Genomic DNA, 22126 nt, shown 5'->3' with positions numbered 1-22126 from the left:
ACGTGCTAAGCCTCCTGTTAGCATGGTGGGGGCTCTGTGAAAAAGAGGAGCAGGTTAAAGTAAATATAAAGCTACAAGCTTTGGAACATCTACACTTGTTTAATGAAAATGAATGTAAATGTTTAACGAATATTCAGTATTTGTTTAATTTAAAACAAAATGAACACCGAATAGCATGGGCAACGAATATTTAGGGAAACTAATTTCACTGAATATTCCTTACGAAAGATTCAGCCAAACCAAATCATCCGCCTGTGCACACATCTACAATGTAGTAACTACAGCTGTGCATTCAGGCTTTGGATAAATACAAATTTATCTGAATTTATGCCAATCCCGGTGATTCATCTGCTGTCTGAGCAAATGAATACGTTAAAGGGCAAAATGTACAAAGATTGAACAATTCTTGATAAAATAGATTACTTTGACTATAAAGGTTCAGAAGCAAATCACAAAGTCAGGAGGTCTAGAAAGGTCAAGGTATGCTGCAACAAAGCAGTGAACTATAGGGTATATCACAATCTTTTAGAAAAGAATATCAAGTGATTTGACTACAACCAACCCCAATAGATTTAATCGTGAATTTTGTAGATAGAAAAATTAGATAGAAACTTTTATAAAGCAATGGAATTGACCAATAAATGATCTGTTGACATTGAAAGATAGGTTACATTAATTGTTCAAATTTTATTATGCTAGATTTTTGTTAAAATTGGTTGTAAATTTGTTGTTTCTATTGGAAATAACAGTATAAAATCCTACAACCAGTATTCGGCCAAACTTAAAGGGACAGTCTACTTGAACTTTTTTATTGTTTAAAAAGATAGATAATCCCTTTATTACTAATTCAAAAGTTTTGCATAACCAACACAGTTATCATAATTTGTGTTGTGTCCAAATTATACTACTTACCCTTTATCACTTCTGTACACTTTTTTTTTTTTTTAGCGGCATATTATATGCCTATGTATTTTGTCTGTTTAGTAATATTATGGCGATTTAGATTTTTTGCTACCCCCTAAGTCTTGGAGGGTAAAGACACACATTATTTGTATCATGTTCACATTGTATCACTTGTATATGGTTATTTCCATTTAGATTTACTTACATTTAGACTCTGTGTAATATATATTTTGCATAATATTGTGATCTAATTACTGTCAAAACAAATAGGTTTTTATTTAGTTTCTGGTGCTGAGATACAGACATCACATAGGAGGTATCCATTTTGTTTTTTGTATGCTAAACAACATATAGGGGGAGGTGTTGATGGTGATGTACGAAAATATGGCCAATAGTATCTGGTAACATGATGATGAGTTTGTCTAACACAAGCATCACACATCCCCATCAACTTCGCCTGTCAAGTTTTTGGTTCTCGTATGTAAAATCACACATGAGAGGTACTGAGAGTGACGTATGATAATATGGTCAATAGGATTTGATAACATAATGATGGGTTTGTCTATCGAATACAAGTGTTCCATGCCCCTTTTTACTCCACTTGTCAACTTTTAGTGCCTTCGAATGAATTCAGGATTGAAAATGTAGTGCTGGATGCATTTTCCTTAAGTATGTTTATAGCTAGATGCAAAAGTTCTTAACAAAGCCTTTAATTAATACAACTTTTCAAAACGTTTATACAACCCACTCTATATAACTAGATCAATCGTCCATTTTGTGATCTTGATTGCTTACATTGAGCTACTGTGATTTCTTTCTAATGAAACGGTGAGTCCACGGATCATCATCAATTACTGTTGGGAATATCACTCCTGGCCAGCAAGAGGAGGCAAAGAGCACCACAGCAGAGCTGTTAAGTATCACTTCCCTTCCCACAAACCCCAGTCATTCTCTTTACCTCTAGTACAAGAAAGAGATGAAGTATTAGGTGTCCTGATTGAGATTCTTCTATCAAGATTTTTTTTTATTTTGAAGTCTGGGCAAGATTGCTCTGGCCTTCCATCACAATTTGGGTCTAGCTGTACTCCATGTTAGTCTCTTCAGCAGGGCTGTGGTAGCTTTAAAGCAGTTAGGAAAATGCAGCAAAGCCCACTTTACAAGTTCCTAACATGTTTCTGCCCTGGTATAGAAAGCCTGAGTAAGTTTACTCTGTCTTTCTTTTTACACAGGGCTCTGTCAGGAGCTGCATCCTCTCATACTTTGTGAGTCACCTGACTGCCAGACGGCTAGAATGCAGGAAATTGCCTTTTTGTTCTTCTGGGGCTAGAAGGCTGGCACTGAAAGGGTTAAGACCCTCTTCTTTTATTTTGGACATATATCCTTTTGGATGATATGGCAGTGGCAGGCACAATGCATGTGACATGGAGACTGTTAACTTCCTTCACAACTAGGAAGGAGTTAACAGTTAGGCTAATATTGTAATTTCTGTTTATATGTATAGCTTATTGTATGGCTCCTAAATCTTCGGGAGTTTGATATAGGGACTGTTGAGATCTTAGGTCTTACTTTCCTTTTTAAGCGTCATTGGCTCCATTTTTATGGGTGTGCATAGTGTCTGTACGCTGCTGTATATGCAGTGAGTTTTCCTGATGGTTCCCAGCTTCGTGTTTAGTTACCTTAGGGGAGCTGGACAAGCGTGTCTGTTTTATTGCAGGACAGAGGTATGATGTTTTTAGGAGCAGGTTAGTTCTACTTAATACCTCAAATAGAGGGATTTAGTCGATGGCATAAAGCTTTTCCGTGATGACTTTTGGCCACGCCACTTTTTCTTTTCATGTTGGCTGCTGCGCGTAGAGAGGTGCCATGTTGGAGGTGTTTGGGTGCTATGTTCTCTCCGTTCGATCCTCTGACTTGAGAACAGAACGGAGCTCAGCTGACGTCTGCCTACTTCGCTGGTTTATTTTTCTATACAGGGGGAAGTAATCTTGTTTTGAGAAATATGTCTTGTGTGTGTGGCATAGCCCTTACGATCATCCCCTTTTTAATCAGTCTCTGCAAGAGGATGTTGGCATCGTTTTGTGATCCGTTTTTTTTTCCCCATACACAGTGAAAGGGAAAGGATCAGAAGCAAATAAGGAATGTTTTCTTCCCCCTACCTTGGAAGGAACACTTTTATATAAAAACAATTTTGACCTGTTTATAGTTTGTTACATAGAATTAATACAAATTTGTGGAACCTATCTTATCCGAACCATATTTTTATTTGGCTAAAGTGGAACAGAGGTATATTTGTAAGGACATTTTAGATTTTTAGGTAACCTCTATAATCTTAAAGTGACAGTGTCTTTCTAAATACATTTTAAATACATTTTTAAATAATTTAATATCCAAGGTTATTTTTAGCCTTATGTCTCCCTTTATGATGCTGTTTAGACTATGTCACAGCTTCTCTCCTGATATCCCACGCTTTTGTATGGCATCACATGCAGTGCCCTGCGGTTTCTCTCTATCTCCATGAGGAGTTATTGCTTGCAGTGTGGTCTGCCCAGTTATTTTCTTAATCTTAAAGGGAAATCGCAAGAGGAAGTTTAACGAATTGGATATTAATGTTTCTGTTCCGCTTGCTGCTATGCATATTGTCCTTTTTTATAGTCTGACGATGAGGATAGTCAGTAGCATCTGAGGATTAAAACTCTGAGTCGGACAGTGTAATTCCTTCATCTGTTGCTGAAGTAGTTCTCTTCAGATTCAAGCCTGAACTCCTTTGTGTATTATTTAAGAGGGGTTGGCTACTGGATAGACCTTGGCTCCCTTGTCGTTGTCAATCCTCAGAATATAGTAAATTTAATATAGACTAAGATTCATTGTGAAAAAAAATTCCTGTTATCGTGCTAGGAGAATGTTCTCAGGTATGGGAGAGGTCAAGGGTTTCCTTTTCCTAATCTCCTGTCAGTAATAGGCTGTCTCTTTTAAAATGTCATGGCACAGGGTGCTTGAAGCAGTGGGGGCCATTAATATTCTGGTTAAGAGATTGTCAATCCATATAGAGGATAGATGCTCTTTTAAAGGATGGAAGTCTTTTTGTACAAGTGCGCATCCTTTTGGTGTGATGCCTTGTCTGATTCCATTTGGAATACTCCATGAGATGTTCTAGGATAGAAGGGCTGTTAGGCCAATCTTTTGTTTCTGTTGCTTCCTTCAAAAATTAAGGAAGTCTCCCCTTTGTCTTCCAAGCAGGAGCAGTTAAATTCCCCTTGGATACCCAATCAACTTTGGATCAGAGGGAAGTAATTAAGGAATCCCGCAGCTAGCTCTCATTCAGTATGTGGGGTTTGCCCCGAGCCAGGATTGGGTCCTGTAGGGGGCAGTCTATCTCAGTTTTTTTTTTCTCATGCCTGGATACTATATGCTCTAGATCCCTAAAGGGCTGTAGTTATAGTATTCCAGGGCTTCGAATTGGAATTCAATTCTTTCCTCCCAGGAGAAGGTTCCACCTCTCAGTCCTCACAGGATCTTTACAGGAGTGGGCACAATATTATCTATATGGCACACATGAAAAGCCAATAAAATGCACTGAGATAAGCCTGCAGGGGCTAAGAAACAGGAAGAGATTTAGAGGTTATAAAGTATATTAATATAACAATGTTGGTTGTTCAAAACTGGGGGATGGGTAGTAAAAGTGTTATCTTTTTAATAAAAATAATTAAGTAGACTATCCCTTTAACAGCCACATAAAAGAAATTTGTTTAGAGAAATATGAATAAAATCTTTTAGACAAAACTATTTTTTGTCCATCCACTTGTTTAGTAGTAACAATCACTTTAGATTTCTAACTGCAGCAGACTTTTTTTCCTCACATATTTCAAATTTTCTTTAATTTATCTGTCCCCTAAATCATGTAAAAGTCATAAACTAATCACAGACTTGTTTAAGTATATATTGTAAGCTAAGTAAGAACTGTTGCCCCAGAATATGTACAAATAAAGAAGACACTGCACGATTTGGTGATCATGTTTTGAACGCATTATCACCTCACTTGCTGCATCTGTTTCAATAGTCCGACTCCACACACTCTTTGTCGTATTTGGAGGTGCCAATCAGGACTTATTACTGGAGTAAACAAGCCCATCTAAAATCCCCATTTTAATTTTAGTTTTTTGGACATTTTTTTACATGTTTTTTTGGGACAACCATTTTTTAGGATGTATTTCTTTCTAATGACATGGTGAGTCCACGGATCATCTCTAATTACTATTGGGGACTATAACTCCTGGCCAGCAGGAGGCAAAAAGCACCACAGCAAAGCTGTTAAATATCACCTCCCTTCCCTCCAACCCCAGTCATTCTCTTTGCCTACGTTAAGAGCAAGGAGGTGGTAAAGTTTTGGTGTCTGGAAGAAGATTTTTCAATCAAGATTTTATTATTTTCCAGCAGTGCAAGTTTGTTCTGCTTTTTCCTAGGGTTTAGCCTTAGCCCATGTAAGTCTCTTCAGTAGAGCGGTGGTGGCGTTTAAGCAATTGGGAACTTGTGGGGTATAATACTCACTGCGCCTCCCAAGTAGTTATTGCTGCCCTAACTTGAAAGCCTGAGCAAGATTACTCAGTCTTTGCCTTTTTTTCACAGGTCCATGTGAGGGAGAAAACCTCTCGAACCAAGTAAGCTACCCTACTGCCAGGCAGATTACATTGAGGTAAGTGCTAATTTTATTTTTCTAAGCAAGTATAAGGAAAAATATGGCACTTTAACAGATTAACTCTGTATGGGTTAATGCTGACCGATAGGTTAGTTTGATACGCCCACGATGGGCGGGGCTCACCTCAGCAGAGCTAAGGTGAGGTGTAGAGGCTGTCTGGGGTGCTTTAGAACAAACGTTTTTTTGCATTCAAAAATAGTTATTTTTAAAATTTAAAGGCATAGTAACTTTTTTGCATTAATTTCAAATTAAAATACAAGTATTTTATTTCTTATTTGCTCAAATATTAGGTAAAGATGGATCAAGAGGCCCTGCAAAATGTTACTTGTACTTTGTGTTTTGATAATGTGGAGCCACCAATCCCTTTTTGTTCCTCATATATTGAAAGAACATTGCATTACAGGGATAGACTTTTTGATCCTGAGCCATCATTGTCTAAGGCGGATGCTGTTCAGGGGTCTCCTGTTAAAGAGATGCCGCAGCTTTCTCCTCAAGTGTCCCAAACGTTATCGACCACACATGCAGTGCCCTGCATTTCCTCTCACACTCCGGTTGGAGTTACGTTGCAAGACATTGCTACCCATATCTTCTGTGGTAACTGATGCACTGAATGATTTTCCCATGCTGCAGTGAAAGTGCAACAGGAAATTTAAGGAATCAGTGAGTAAGGTTTCTGACAGTCATGGCTATTCCAAATAATCCTTCCCAGAAGTCTGAGGAAGAAACTTTGGTGGCGCCTGAGGGTGAAATCTCAGACTCGGATAGTGTAATTCCTTCTTCTGATGTGGAAGTCATATCTTTCAGATTCAAGTAGGAATACCTCTGTTTGTTACTTAAGGAGGTTTTGGCTACCTTGGACGACTCTGACACTACTGTCGTAGTCAATCCTAAGAAATCTAGTAAGCTAAACAAGTACTTTGATGTACCTTCCATGGTGGAGGTTTTCCCTGTACCAGACCGAGCTACAGAGATTAATACTACGGAATGGGAGAGACCTGCCATCCCCAATTTTTAAGACAATGTTTCCAATAGCTGACTCCATCAAGGAGTCTTGGCAGATGGTCCCCAAGGTGGAAGGGGCAATTTCCACTTTGGCCAAGTGAACTACTATTCCTATAGAGGATATCTGTTTCTTTAAAGATCCGATGTATAAGAAGTTGGAGGGGTTACTAAAAAGATGTATGTACACCAGGGTTTACAATGGCAGCCTGCGGTGTGCATTTCTACCATCACCAGCGCGGTGGCATACTGGTTTGATGCATTGTTTGATTCTATTCAGACAGATACTCCCCTTGAAAAGATCGAAAATAGGATCAATGCTCTTAAGTTGGCCAATTCATTTATTATGGATGCTTGTTTATAGGTTATTAAGCTGGGAGTAAACATTTCTGGTTTTGCCGTACTGGCCCGCAGAGCCTTATGGGTAAAATCCTGGTCTGCGGATATATCATCTAAGTCTAAGCTTTTGGCGATTCCCTACAAGGGTTAGACCTTGTTTGGGCCAGGCTTGGCGGAAATTATCTCAGACATTATGGGAGGAAAGGGTCATTTCCTCCCTCAGGATAAGAGAAATAAGCAGAAAGGACATCAGAGTAATTTTCATTCATTTAAAAACTTGAAAGGTAAGCCCTCCTCTCCCTCTGCCAAGCAGGACCAGTTCACACCTTCCTGGAGGACCAACCTGTCTTAGAACAAGGGGAAGCAATCTAAGAAGCCTGTTAATGACTCAGTTAGCATGAAGGGTCTGCCCCCGATCCGGGACCAGATCTTGTGGGGGGCAGACTTTCCTTCGCTCAGGCTTGGGATGTCCTGGATCCCTGGGCGGTGGATATTGTGTCCCAAGGATATAAACTAGAGTTCAAGACCTTTCCTCCCAGGGGCAGGTTTCTGCTCTCAAGGTTATCTGTAGACCAGATAAAAAGAGAAGCGTTCTTACACTGTGTCCGGGACATTTCCGACCTAGGAGTGATAGTTCCTGTTCCAATGCAGGAACAGGGTCTGGGATTCTACTCCAATCTGTTTGCGGTTCCCAAAAAAAAAAGGGAACCTTCAAACCAATTTTAGATCTCAAAAGTCTAAACAAGTTCCTCAGAGTACTGTCCTTCAAGATGGAAACTATTCGTTCCATTATTCCCTTGGTTCAAGAGGGTCAATTCATGACAACTGTAGATCTTAAGGATGCGTACCTACATGTTCCCAACCACAGGGATCATCACAAGTTTCTGAGGTTTGCCTTTCTAGACAAACACTTCCAGTTTGTGGCTCTTCCATTTGGCCTTGCCACATCTCCAGGTATTTTCCCAAAAGGTCCTGGGAGCCCTGTTGGCTGTGCTCCGGTCACGGGGAATTGCTGTGGTGCCTTATCTGGACAACATTCTGGTCCAGGTGCCTTTCTTTCAACAAGCAAACTCTCACACAGAGATGTTGTTACCTTTTCTGCGTTCCTTGATTCAAGCTACAAGGGTAGTGTTCCTGGGAACCATAATAGATTCCTTATCAATGAAAATATTTCTTACAGAGGTCAGAAAATCAAAGATCCTCAACCCTTGTTTGGTCCTTCAGTCCTCTCCTCGGCCATCTGTGGCTCAATGTATGGAGGTGATCGGTCTGATGGTAGCTGCCATGGACATCATTCTGTTTGCCTGGTTCCTTCTCAGACCTTTGCAGTTATGCATGATCAGACTATGGAACGGGGATTATGCGGATCTGTGTCCATGAATTCATCTGGATAAGGCGACAAGAGACTTTCTTCCTTGGTGGTTATCTCAGGATCATGTCTCCCAGGGAACCTGCTTTTGCAGACCCACCTGGGTGATTGTGACAATGGACGCCAGCCTGTTGGGATGGGGAGCAGTCTGGTGCTCACTAAAGGCTCAGGGGACATGGACTCGGGAGGAGTCTGTTCTCCCCTTAAACATCCTAGAGCTGAGGGCAGTCTTCAATGCTCTTCTGGCCTGGCCTCAGTTGGCTTCAGCCTAGTTTACCAGGTTCCAGTCAGACAACAAACTGCAGTGGCTTACATCAACCATCAGGGAGGAATTCAGAGTTCCTTGGCCATGAAAGAGGTAGCCAAGATTATTCAGTGGGCAGAGACCCACAACTGCTGTCTATCGGTGATCCACATTCCAGAAGTGGACAATTGGGAAGCAGATTTTCTGAGCAGACAGACTTTTCACCCGGAGGAGTGGGAACTCCATTCGGAGATGTTTTCCAACTTGATTCTCAAATGGGGACAGCCGGAGCTGGATCTTATGGCATCTCGACAGAATGCAGAGGTACGGGTCAAGGTCGAGGGATCCTCAGGCTGTACTGATAGATGCTCTGGCGGTCCCTTGGAATTTCAGTCTAGCATATCTATTTCCTCCGTTTGCTCTCCTTCCTTGGGTCATTGCTCGAATCAAACAGGAGAAGGCATTGGTGATCCTCATTGCACCGGCGTGGCCTCGCAGGATCTGGTATGCAGACCTAGTGGAGATGTCATCTCTTCCACCTTGGAAACTTCCATTGAGGAAGGACCTTCTACTTCAAGGGTCCTTCCTTCACACAAATCTCGTTTCTCTGAAGCTGACTGCTTGGAGATTGAACGCTTAATTTTATCTAAGCGTGGTTTTTTCGAGTCGGTCATTGAGACCATGATTCAGGCTTGTAAACCTGTTACCAGAAAGATTTACTATAAGCTATGGTGTAGATATCTGTATTGGTGTGAATCCAGTGGTTACTCTTGGAGTAGAATTCAAATTCCTAGGATTTTGTCTTTTCTCCAGGAGGGTCTGGAGAAGGGATTATCTGCTAGTACCTTGAAGGATCAAATACTGCCGTGTCTAGTTTGTTGCATAAATGTCTGGCGGTTGTACCAGACGTGCAATCTTTTTGTCAGGCCTTGGTCAAAATCAGGCCTGTGTTCAAACCGGTTACTCCTCCCTGGAGTCTTAACCTTGTTCTTAAAGTTCTTCAGCAGGCTCCGTTTGAGCTTATGCATTCCTTAGATATTAAGATGTTATCTTGGAAAGTTTTTGTTTCTTGTTGCAAATTTCTTCTGCTCACAGAGTCTCAGAACTCTCGGCGTTGCAGTATGAATCCCCTTTTCATATTTTTCATCGGATAAGGTAGTTCTGCATACTAATTTAGGTTTCCTTCCTAAAGTGGTTTCGTATAGGAACATTAATCAAGAAATTGTTGTTCCTTCTTTGTGTCCTAACCCTTCTCATAAAGAACATCTGGTGCACAACCTAGATGTGGTGCGTGCGTTGAAATACTATTTACAGGCTACTAAGGACTTTCACCAGTCTTCTGCTTTGTTCATTTTTTTCTCTGGGAAACGCAAGGGTCAGAAAGCTACGACTACTTTTCTTTCTTTGTGGCTGAAGAGTATAAATTTGTTTGGCCTATGAAACTGCTGGACAGAAGTCTCCTTAGAGAGGCACGGCTCATTCCACAAGGGCTGTTTCCTCTTCCTGGGCATTCAAAAATGAAGCTTCTGTGGAACAGATTTGCAAGGCTGCAACTTGGTCCTCTCTACATACTTTTTCAAAATTCTATAAATTTGATACTTTTGCCTCTGCTGAGGCTTCTTTTGGGAGAGAGGTTCTACAAGCAGTGGTGCCTTCCATTTAGGTACCCTGTATTTTCCCGCCCTTATCTGTGTCCTCTAGCTTAGGTATTGATTACCAATAGTAATTAGAGATGATCCGTGGACTCACCATGTCATTAGAAAGAAAACAGAATGTATGCTTACCTGATAAATTTATTTATTTCTTGACATGGTGAGTCCACAGCTCGCCCTGTTTCTTTAGACAGGTTTTTGTGTTGTAAACCTCAGGCACCTCTGCAACTTGTGTTGCTTCCTTTCTCTCTTTTTCCTTCGATCGAAAGACTGGGGTTGGAGGGAAGGGAGGTGATATTTAACAGCTTTGCTGAGGTGCTCTTTGCCTCCTCCTGCTGGCCAGGAATGATATTAATTAATTAGTAATTAGAGATGATTTGTGGACTCACCGTGTCAAGAAAGAAAGCAATTTATTTATCTTTTTTTTTTAGTATTTTCTTTTGGTTAGTGTCCACAACCAGTTTATTTATGCTTCTATAATAAAGCGTATTGTATATATTGATTTGTTTTAGAGCCGTTTACCCTTAATTAACCTGGGTTATTATTTAGTGCTTCAAATATATTCTATTTTCAACAAAGAATCCAAATAAAAGAAAGAAAATTTGATAATTTAAATAAATTGGAAAGTTTTTAAAATGTTATGTTCTATCTGAATCTATCTTTGGTAGTTCCCTTGTCAATTTAAAGGAAAAGGGAACTACCAAAGAAACATATGAATATTGGAAATAAAGAGTGTTGAAGAGATATGAAAATGTATTTCTTTTTAAAGGGATACTAAACCTATTTTTTTAATTTTGTGATTTAGATAGAGAGCTGAGCATGCAATTTTAAGCAACTTTCTAATATACTCCTTTTATCACTTTTTCTTTGTTCTCTTACGGCTAGATTTAGAGTTTTGTCGGTAACGACCCGCGTAGCTAACGCTGGCTTTTTTCTGGCCGCACCTTTAAAATAACTCTGGTATTGAGAGTCCACAGAATGGCTGCGTTAGGCTCCAAAAAAGGAGCGTAGAGCATATTTAACGCAACTTCAATTCTCGATACCAGAGTTGCTTACGAACGCGGCCAGCCTCAAAAATGTGCTCGTGCACGATTCCCCCATAGGAAACAATGGGGCTGTTTGAGCTGAAAAAAAACCTAACACCTGCAAAAAAGCCGCGTTCAGCTCCTAACGCAGCCCCATTGTTGTCTATGGGGAAACACTTCCTACGTCTGCACCTAACACCCTAACATGTACCCCGAGTATAAACACCCCTAACCTTATACTTATTAACCCCTATTCTGCCGCCCCCGCTATCGCTGACCCCTGCATATTATTTTTAACCCCTAATCTGCCGCTCTGTAAACCGCCGCTACTTACGTTATCCCTATGTACCCCTAATCTGCTACCCCTAACACCGCCGACCCCTATATTATATTTATTAACCCCTAATCTGCCCCCCACAACGTCACCTCCACCTGCATACACTTATTAACCCCTAATCTGCCGAGCGGACCGCACCGCTATTATAATAAAGTTATTAACCCCTAATCCGCCCTCCCTAACATCGCTGACACCTAACTTCAAACATTAACCCCTAATCTGCCGACTGGAGCTCACCGCTATTCTAATAAATTTATTAACCCCTAAAGCTAAGTCAAACCCTAACACTAACATCCCCCTAACTTAAATATAATTTTAATCTAATGAAATTAATTAACTCTTATTAAATAAATTATTCCTATTTAAAGCTAAATACTTACCTGTAAAATAAATCCTAATATAGCTACAATATAAATTATAATTATATTATAGCTATTTTAGGATTAATATTTATTTTACAGGTAACTTTGTATTTATTTTAACCAGGTACAATAGCTATTAAATAGTTAAGAACTATTTAATAGCTAAAATAGTTAAAATAATTACCAAATTACCTGTAAAATAAATCTTAACCTAAGTTACAAAAACCTAACACTACACTATCAATAAATAAATTAAATAAAATACCTACAATTACCTACAATTAAACCTAACACTACACTATCAATAAATTAATTAAATACAATACCTACAAATAACTACAATGAAATAAACTAAATACAGTACAAAAAATAAAAAAGAACTAAGTTACAAAAAATAAAAAAATATTTACAAACATAAGAAAAATATTACAACAATTTTAAACTAATTACACCTACTCTAAGCCCCCTAATAAAATAACAAAGCCCCCCAAAATAAAAAAATGCCCTACCCTATTCTAAATTACTAAAGTTCAAAGCTCTTTTACCTTACCAGCCCTGAACAGGGCCCTTTGCGGGGCATGCCCAAAGAAATTCAGCTCTTTTTCCTGTAAAAAAACACATACAATACCCCCCCCAACATTACAACCCACCACCCACATACCCCTAATCTAACCCAAACCCCCCTTAAATAAACCTAACACTAAGCCCCCAGAAGATCTTCCTACCTTATCTTCACCATACCAGGTATCACCGATCCATCCTGGCTCCGATATCTTCATCTAAGCCCAAGCGGGGGCTAGACATCCATCATCCGACTGCTGAAGAAGTCCAGAAGAGGCTCCAAAGTCTTCATCCTATCCGGGAAGAAGAGTAGATCCGGACCAGCAACCATCTTCTTCCAAGCGGCATCTTCTATCTTCATCCGATGAGGACCGGCTCCATCTTGAAGACCTCCACCGCGGACCCATCTTCTTCCGACGACGACTTCCCGACGAATGACGGTTCCTTTAAGGGACGTCATCCAAGATGGCGTCCCTCGAATTCCGATTGGCTGATAGGATTCTATCAGCCAATCGGAATTAAGGTAGGAAAATTCTGATTGGCTGATGAAATCAGCCAATCAGAATCAAGTTCAATCCGATTCGCTGATCCAATCAGATTGAGCTCGCATTCTATTGGCTGATCGGAACAGCCAATAGAATGCGAGCTCAATCTAATTGGCTGATCGGATTTTCCTACCTTAATTCCGATTGGCTGATAGAATCCTATCAGCCAATCGGAATTCGAGGGACGCCATCTTGGATGACATCCATTAAAGGAACCGTCATTCGTCGGGAAGTCGTCGTCGGAAGAAGATGGGTCCGCGGTGGAGGTCTTCAAGATGGAGCCGGTCCTCATCGGATGAAGATAGAAGATGCCGCTTGGAAGAAGATGGTTGCTGGTCCGGATCTACTCTTCTTCCCGGATAGGACGAAGACTTTGGAGCCTCTTCTGGACTTCTTCAGCCGTCGGATGATGGATGTCTAGCCCCCGCTTGGGCTTAGATGAAGATATCGGAGCCAGGACGGATCGGTGATACCTGGTATGGTGTAGATAAGGTAGGAAGATCTTCAGGGGCTTAGTGTTAGGTTTATTTAAGGGGGGTTTGGGTTAGATTAGGGGTATGTGGGTGGTGGGTTGTAATGTTGTTGGGGGGGTATTGTATGTGTTTTTTTTACAGCAAAAAGAGCTGAATTTCTTGAGGCATGCCCCGCAAAGGGCCCTGTTCAGGGCTGGTAAGGTAAAAGAGCTTTGAACTTTAGTAATTTAGAATAGGGTAGGGCATTTTTTTATTTTGGGGGGCTTTGCTATTTTATTAGGGGGCTTAGAGTAGGTGTAATTAGTATTTAGCTTTAAATAGGAATAATTTATTTAATAAGAGTTAATTAATTTCGTTAGATTAAAATTATATTTAAGTTAGTGGGGCGTTAGTGTTAGGGTTAGACTTAGCTTTAGGGGTTAATACATTTATTAGAATAGCGGCGAGATTCGGTCGGCAGATTAGGGGTTAATAATTGAAGTTAGGTGTCGGCAATGTTAGGGAGGGCAGATTAGGGGTTAATAAATATAATATAGGGGTCGGCGGTGTTAGGGGCAGCAGATTAGGGGTACATAGCTATAATGTAGCTGGCGGCGGCGTGCGGACGGCAGATTAGGGGTTAATAAGTGTAGGTAGCTGGCTGCGACGTTGTGGGGGGCAGGTTAGGGGTTAATAAATATAATATAGGGGTCAGCGGTGTTAGGGGCAGCAGATTAAGGGTACATAAGTATAACGTAGGTGGCGGTCGGCAGATTAGGGGTTAAAAATTTTTTATCGAGTGTCGGCGATGTGGGGGGGCCTCGGTTTAGGGGTACATAGGTAGTTTATGGGTGTTAGTGTACTTTAGAGCATAGTAGTTAAGAGCTTTATAAACCGGCGTTAGCCCAGAAAGCTCTTAACTACTGACTTTTTTCTGCGGCTGGAGTTTTGTCGTTAGATGTCCAACGCTCACTTCAGAAACGACTCTAAATACCGGAGTTAGAAAGATCCCATTGAAAAGATAGGATACGCAATTTACGTAAGGGGATCTGCGGTATGGAAAAGTCGCGGCTGAAAAGTGAGCGTTAGATCCTTTTTTGACTGACTCCAAATACCGGCGGTAGCCTAAAACCAGCGTTAGGAGCCTCTAACGCTGGTTTTCACGGCTACCGCCAAACTCTAAATCTAGGCCTTAGTATCTTTATTTAAAAAGCAGGAATGAAAAGCTTAGGAGCCAGTCCATTTTTGGTTCAGAACCTGGGTTATGCTTGCTTATTGGTGGCTAAATGCAGTCATTAATAAACAAGCGCTATCCAGGGGAGAGGGGGATGCAGAGAGAGGGAGAGAGAGAGATGCACTCGCCAGGATTTTCAAAGTTACCATTTAATGTAACGTTTCGGGTTGTTACGCCCTTCGTCAGACAATACAAAGTAACAATCCACAACCTGTTACGAACCGTGTCTTTTAAATTACCCTAAGTGATACAGTTTCAGGTCAACACCTGTGATGCCACTCATATATGTATGTGTTTATATATATATATATATATATATATATATATTATTTATTTTTGTATTTACAACATTAGGGTTTATAACTATTGATTATATTGTTTGTATAATATCTGCATCAGAAATTGTGCTGTAATTAACATTTTTTCACCGTGCAAATTCAAGCTTTAATTAATGTCCCTATTGACACCATAGGAAAAGCTTTGGGAATGGCGACTAAAAATTTTCAGAGGTCCTATTTTACACTTTCTGTAATTAACAAAATCTGGAGTCTTTACTGTGAGAGCATTTAGTGTGCAGTAATTGCGTTTGAAGTGAGCACTTAACATATACAAAGTAAATTTTTGAAATGTCAAGATGTCATTCATTAAATGTTTTCTATTTCTATTTATTTTTAGTTACTATTCCTGTTTGGTTTTTTTAATCTGTCAGTTCCATTTTCTAAACAGGTGTAGATCTTACTAATTAAGCACATATTAGAGAAAATCCTCCCTTACAAAATATATGTAGGTTGTAGTGGCCATTATAGTGGTAAAAGTGCATGTTCTTATTGGTTAGAGTGTGTAATTGGATCACTAGCAATGCTGCAACCTTTGTGGGGGTTAAAACATAGTTAAATTACCACTTGGGACCTGGAGAGCACTAGGTCGTGCAACTAATGATGTTAACACAATCAGCGTTGGTTTCCTCTCAGAACCAGCAGTGCTCTGTAGCTACCATTCAATACTTTTTAACCCCATTTTAGAGATTAAACACTTTTAGTTGTAGTGTCACTAGTGAACAATTATATGTATTTAATTTGATAACTATATTGGCCCTTTAATTTCAATGGATAAAATCTAATGATAACCAAACAATCTATGAGGTTCCTTTTATTAAAGGGACAATCTAGTCCAAAATATACTTTCATGATTCAGATAGGGCATGTAATTTTAAACAATTTTCCAATTTACTTTTATCACCAATTTTGCTTTGTTCTCTTGATATTCTTATTTGAAAGCTAAACCTAGGAGGTTAATGTGCTAATTTCTAAGCCCTTGAAGGCCGCCTCTTTTCTCAGGGCATTTTGACATGTGTGTCATATAGATAACACTGTGCTCACGCACGTGGAGTTCAGGTGAGACAGCTCTGATTGGCTAAAATGCAAGTCTGTCAAAAGAACTGAAATAAGGGGGCAGTTTGCAGAGGCTTAGATACAAGGTAATTACAGACGTGAAAAGTATATTTGTATAACTGTGTTGGTTGTGCAAATCTAGGGAATGGGTATTAAAGGGATTATCTATCTTTTTAAACAATAAAAATTATGGTGTAGACTGTCCCTTTAAAGTGAATGATCTATCCTTAGCAGGTGTAACTGGGATAATCTACTATTATTAGATTTTCTTCTCTACATATCAGGGGTGGACTAAGACCAACCGGGTACCCAGGCAAAAATGTATTCAATACATTTTAAAATGTTTTTACTATTAATATTCACTGCAGTCATCAAACTGAAAAATGTACTTACAATTAAAACCAATTTAAACAGCTATGATCATTTCCTTCTAGGAGAACCCAGGTTTAAATCTCCCTTCCAAAGACCTCATCGATATTAAGGGATTCCACAAGGCATCTGATGCTTTTCAAGAGGCTGAGATGCCAATACAAGGACAATACTTTAAAGCTTATAATTATTTGGCCAGTCCCTTGCCAGTGCATTGCATCTTGCTGTACCCCATAATAAGGTTACCTTTCTGGACTGAAGAAAGATAATGTATCCTCTTAGTCTCTCTCATCTATCCCCAGCTAGAAATCAGGAATTAGCTGTTCTGACTCTAATGATTTCAATATTTTGTTTACATGCCCCACCTTAAAGGGACACTGAACTGACGTTTTTTCTTTCATGATTCAGATAGAGCATGCAACTTTCTAATTTACTTGTATTATTACATTTTCTTTATTCTCTTGGTATCTTTATTTGAAAAGCAAGAATGTAAGTTTAGATGCCGGCCCATTTTTTGTGAACAACCTGGGTTGTCCTTGCTGTTTAGACAGAACCAATAAAATGGTTTTGCCCAGGGTCATAAACCAAAAATTGGCTGGCTCCTTAGCTTAGATGCCTTCATTCTCAAATAAAGAAGATAGCAAGAGAACGAAGAACAATTGATAGTAGAAGTAAATTTAGAAAGTTGTTTAAAATTATATGCTCTATCTGAATCATGAAAGAAAAAAATTGGGGTTAGTGTCCCTTTAAAGACACATGAGGTTTAGCTTGAGGTGGCTGATCAAGAAACCTTTATTTTGAGCTGCACCAGCTCTCCCCACCTGAATCTATAGGTGGAAACTACATAAATGATAAATATTACAAATATAATAGGAAAGAAGAAAAGCTTATTATTTTTTATTAGTAAATTAATGCACAATAGATAACTCAATATGTAGATTTTATTTCCACTATAAACCTCCGCTAACTAATGTTTTCACTACAGAACAGGATTCTGGGTAAGGATATGCAAACAAACTTTACAGTGCCTCACCTTTTTTGTATTTAACGTCCGTTTTAAACATGGATTTTGTATATTTAAAGGGACAGTCAAGTCCATAAAAAGTCCATGATTTAAATAGGGAATGTAATTTTAAACAACTTTCCAATTTACTTTTATCACCAATTTTGCTTTGTTCTCTTGGTATTCTTAGTTAAAAGCTAAACCTAGGTGGTTCATATGCTAATTTCTTAGACCTTGAAGACTGCCTCTAATCTGAATGCATTTTGACCACTAAAGGGCATTAGTTCATGTCATGTGTTTCATATAGATAAGATTAAACTCAGGCACACAAAGCTCCTAGGAGTCAGCACTGATTGGCTAAAAATGCATGTCTGTCAAAAGAACTGAAATAAGGGGGCAGTTTGCAGAGGCATAGATAAAAGGTAATCACAGAGGTAAAAAGTATATTATTATAACTGTGTTGGTTATGCAAAATTGGGGAATGGGTAATAAAGGGATTATCTACCTTTTTAAACAACAAAAATTCTGATGTTTACTGTCCCTTTAACCATTGTTTAATGCTTTTGTGGATTTGTCAAGTATTTCATAGTTTGTTTTATTGTTTTCCTTACCTCTATCAATTTCTTTACTTAGCAACAAAATGTTATTTATTATTCATAACTACTGTGAAGAATTCAGCATTGGCATATATATTGTATCTTTTAAATGGGTTAAATAAACTATTTTTTTTTATTTTTTATTATGAAGTCAATAAATAAAGTGTGCCACATAACAAAGCTTTGACATAAAATGTACATTTACATAGTGTTATCTTACAACTATATCTCTAAACTTCCATGCTTAAATATAGCCGTTTATGGCATAAAAAGTAATAACTTGTAACTGGTTCAGTAGAAATAATAAAAAAAAAAAAAATCAGATCAAAACACACCATAAAGTGAAACAAATAAAACAGAATGGAAAAAGAAATATCACCATCCTGTGCTAAATAAAATCAGGTCCACTGTTTTGCTGATGCTAAACAGATACTTCAGTTGGTACAAAAACTCAACCATCCTCCACTCCATGAACTAAATACATACAAAGCAAGGTCTTCAGCACTTTTCAATAGTTTATTGACACATTGGAATAGCGACGTTTCGGGTTCACAGCCCCTTACTCATGCTTGAACACGCATGAGTAAGGGGCTGTGACCCCGAAACGTCGCTATTCCAATGTGTCAATAAACTATTGAAAAGTGCTGAAGACCTTGCTTTGTATTTATACGTTTTCTAGGACTTGGCAGTGTCCTAGGGTCATTCGTGCACTAATTCCAGAGTGTGTGCTGTTCCCATTGTCTCTTTTGCCACTCCATGAACTGGTTGCCAATAATTTGGTGCATACTATTCAAGATAGGCCTGCTTTACACAATCAGGGACCCAGCTATCTAAAAGTATTACTGTTGCCCTAAATTCCAAGTGTCACTTTTCGATCAACACATGTCCTGTTGCTTAAAGGACCACTCATTGCAGTTGAGTTGCAAAATTAACAAGGCAATAAAACTTACTCTGAATTTCAAATGAGCAGTAGATTTTTTTTTTCTGTATCATGTGACAGACATCAGCCAATCACAGACTAGTATATGTATACCCTGTGAGCTTCTGCACATGCTCAGTAGGATCTTGGTACTCAGAAAGTGTGAATATAAAAATATTGTGCAAAATTTGATAATGGAAGTAAATTGGAAAGTGTCTTAAAACTTCATGTTCTTTGTGAATCAGAAAAGTTTATTTTGACTTGAGTGTCCCTTTAAAGGGACATTAAGCCAAACTTTTTTCTGTCATGATTCAAATATGCAATTTTCAAACAACTTTCCAATTTGCTTCTATTTTCTAATTTGCTTTATTCTTTAAGATATTCTTTGTTAAAGGAGCAGCAATTAAAGAGATAGTCTAGTCAAAATTAAATTTTCATGATTTAGATAGAGGTACTGAACAAAAAATGGGCTGGCTCCTAAGAATTGCCTGCTCTATCTGATCATGAAAGTTTAATTTTGCCTAAACTATCCCTTTAACTACTGGAAGCTAGCTGAATGCATTGGTTTAGCCAATAACATAAGGAATATACAAGCAGCCATCAATCGGCAGCTCTTCAGCCTACCTAGATATTATAGCATGCAAACAAAACAAAAAATCATAGAATCATTTTTTTTTTGTTATTTCCCATTAAGCTTTAAGCCATGCCGCCCCATCTTTGTAGAACAGTCTCCCTAGCACAATGAAATAAAACTTTCCTGAAATTTTAAAAGCAAATAGATGGCGCTAGATTTATTTGTTTACTAGTGCAAAACACAAATATCTAGATTCACACAGATCTTGGTGTTTGACACTATCACACAAACAAATCCGTCTCTCAAAAGAGACGTATACCGCTACCTGTGGTCATATTCCGCATTAATTTATACAAACGAATGCCAAATGCATATATCTATAAACAAAGGCTCATGACCTACTTGTCTATGCAAACCTTTCACAACTAAAATTTCTAACGTGTTTGAGAGGTGACATGATGATTACTTTATATAAACATATCCAAGGCCCATATACAGAAATGGCAGAAGCTCTGTTTATTCCAAAAAAGTTGTTTGTGACAAGAGGACACAATTTAAGGCTAGAGGAAAGGAGATTTAATTTACTGCAATGTAAACTTTTTTCAGTGTAAGAGTAATCAAATTGTGGCACACACTAGCTAAGGAGGTAGTAAATGCCAATACCTTAGATACATTTAAAAATGGTTTGGATACATTTCTGGCTAAAAACAGAATCCAGGGATATTCATTCCTTGTGTTAAATTGGGTCACCTTTTTTAATCGGATTAATTTTAAGATCAATTGGAGCCTTTTTTAAGTATATTAGATTTGTATAGGTTGAACTCGATGGACTTAAGTATTTTTTTCAATCTCATTTACTATGTTACTTCTAACCCTCTTATGTAAATGTATCATGGGTAATTGCTTTAATTCACACAAGGAGTAAAGCGCCATATAAGTTATTAATATTATTATTACTTAGCAAGGATCAGCTATGGAAATCTGAAAACTGTAATTAATTTACAGCATGTGATTTCTTTGCATTGGAATGTCCATTAAACACTGCATTCTCTATTTAAATCTAAAGCAGTAATCTAAGCAAGTAAAATAATTTCCATCTCTTTTTTTTTGTGAAAAAACTATCTTTAATTCCTGCTATACTGGGAAACTGATTCACTAAGGTATGAAGAAAATCATGATAAGTTTGTGACTATGCTTTATAAAATAACATAGAAAGTAAAGATCCTTTTCTCGTTGGAAGGACTGGAGGTTTTAGCTATAGTTATTATTATAATTGTGTATACCTGTAAATCAGCAAACAGTATATTTTATTAGCAATTTAGCATGCAAGATTATTCTATGAATAAGAAAAGTTCAACATGTCTTTGAGCTGTGTGCATTTAATTAAAACTACAGGAAGGTTAAACTTCCAATATAAGTTTCCAGAAAAAGAAACCGGAAAAAAAACAATGTATTTTCAGTTTAAAACAGAAAAATTAGATTGTTATAGCACTGAGGACATATTAAGAACTGCTGTATTTATCATATATCTGCTTAAAGGGACATGAAACCCTACATTTTTTTTCTCATGATTTAAGTAGAACTTACCATTTTAAACAACGTTCCAGTTTACTTCTATTATCAAATTTTCTTCATTCTTCTGGTATCTTTTGTTGAAGGTGCAGCAATGACAATCTGTGTGTGTATATGTATGTATGCATGTATATATATGTATGTGTATGTGTGTGTATGTATGTATGTGTGTGTATATATGTATATATGTATATATATATATATATATATATATATATATATATATATATATATATATATATATATATATATACATATACACGTGTGTGTATGTATGTGTGTATATATATATATATATATATATATATATATATATATATATATATATATATATATATATACACTAATCAGCAGCTAGAACTTGGGTTCCTAGCTGCTTCTGAGTTTACCTAGATAGACCTTTCAGCAAAGGATAACAAGAGAATGAAGCAAATTAAATAATAGAAGTAAATTGGAAAGTTTTTAAACATAGTATGCTCTTTCTAAATCATAAACGTCTAATTATGACTTTACTGTCCCTTTAAAACTTTGCAGTGTCTCTTTAACTGCATAATGTAGATATGTTGTAATAATTATGTTAGTTGTCTGTCATTATTTTTAAACTCAAAGGGATAAAGTCAAAATTAAACGTTAATGATTCAGTTAAAGCTTTTGATTTGAAACAACTTTTCCAATTTACTTTTGGTATCTAATTTGCTTCATTCTCTTTAGTATCCTTTGCTGAAAAGTGTGCCTAGATTGGCTTAGGAGCAGCAATGCACGACTCAGAGCTGCTGCTGATTCATTCTGTACATATACACTTCTTGTCCTTGGCTCACCAAATGTGTTTGGCTAGTCCCACTCCCAAGTACTGCATTGCTGCTACTTCAAATAAAGATACCAAGAGAATGATGCAAATTTGATAATAGCAATGCAATGATGTTTAGAACTGTATTAACGATCAGAATCAATTAAGAAAAAAGGGTTTCATGTCCATTAAATTGGGTA

At 38.0% G+C, this 22126-nt stretch overlaps 1 protein-coding gene across 1 annotated transcript in view; it reads left to right on the top strand.

Annotated features, from left to right (window-relative positions):
• The window catches only part of DPYD (dihydropyrimidine dehydrogenase), a 1643387-nt gene that overhangs the window by 278565 nt on the left and 1342696 nt on the right, over positions 1-22126 (top strand). The window lies entirely within an intron of this gene.

This window comes from Bombina bombina, chromosome 10, assembly GCF_027579735.1.
Source record: "Bombina bombina isolate aBomBom1 chromosome 10, aBomBom1.pri, whole genome shotgun sequence".
Taxonomy (NCBI): domain Eukaryota; kingdom Metazoa; phylum Chordata; class Amphibia; order Anura; family Bombinatoridae; genus Bombina; species Bombina bombina.
This window is presented reverse-complemented; position numbering and strand designations above follow the sequence as displayed.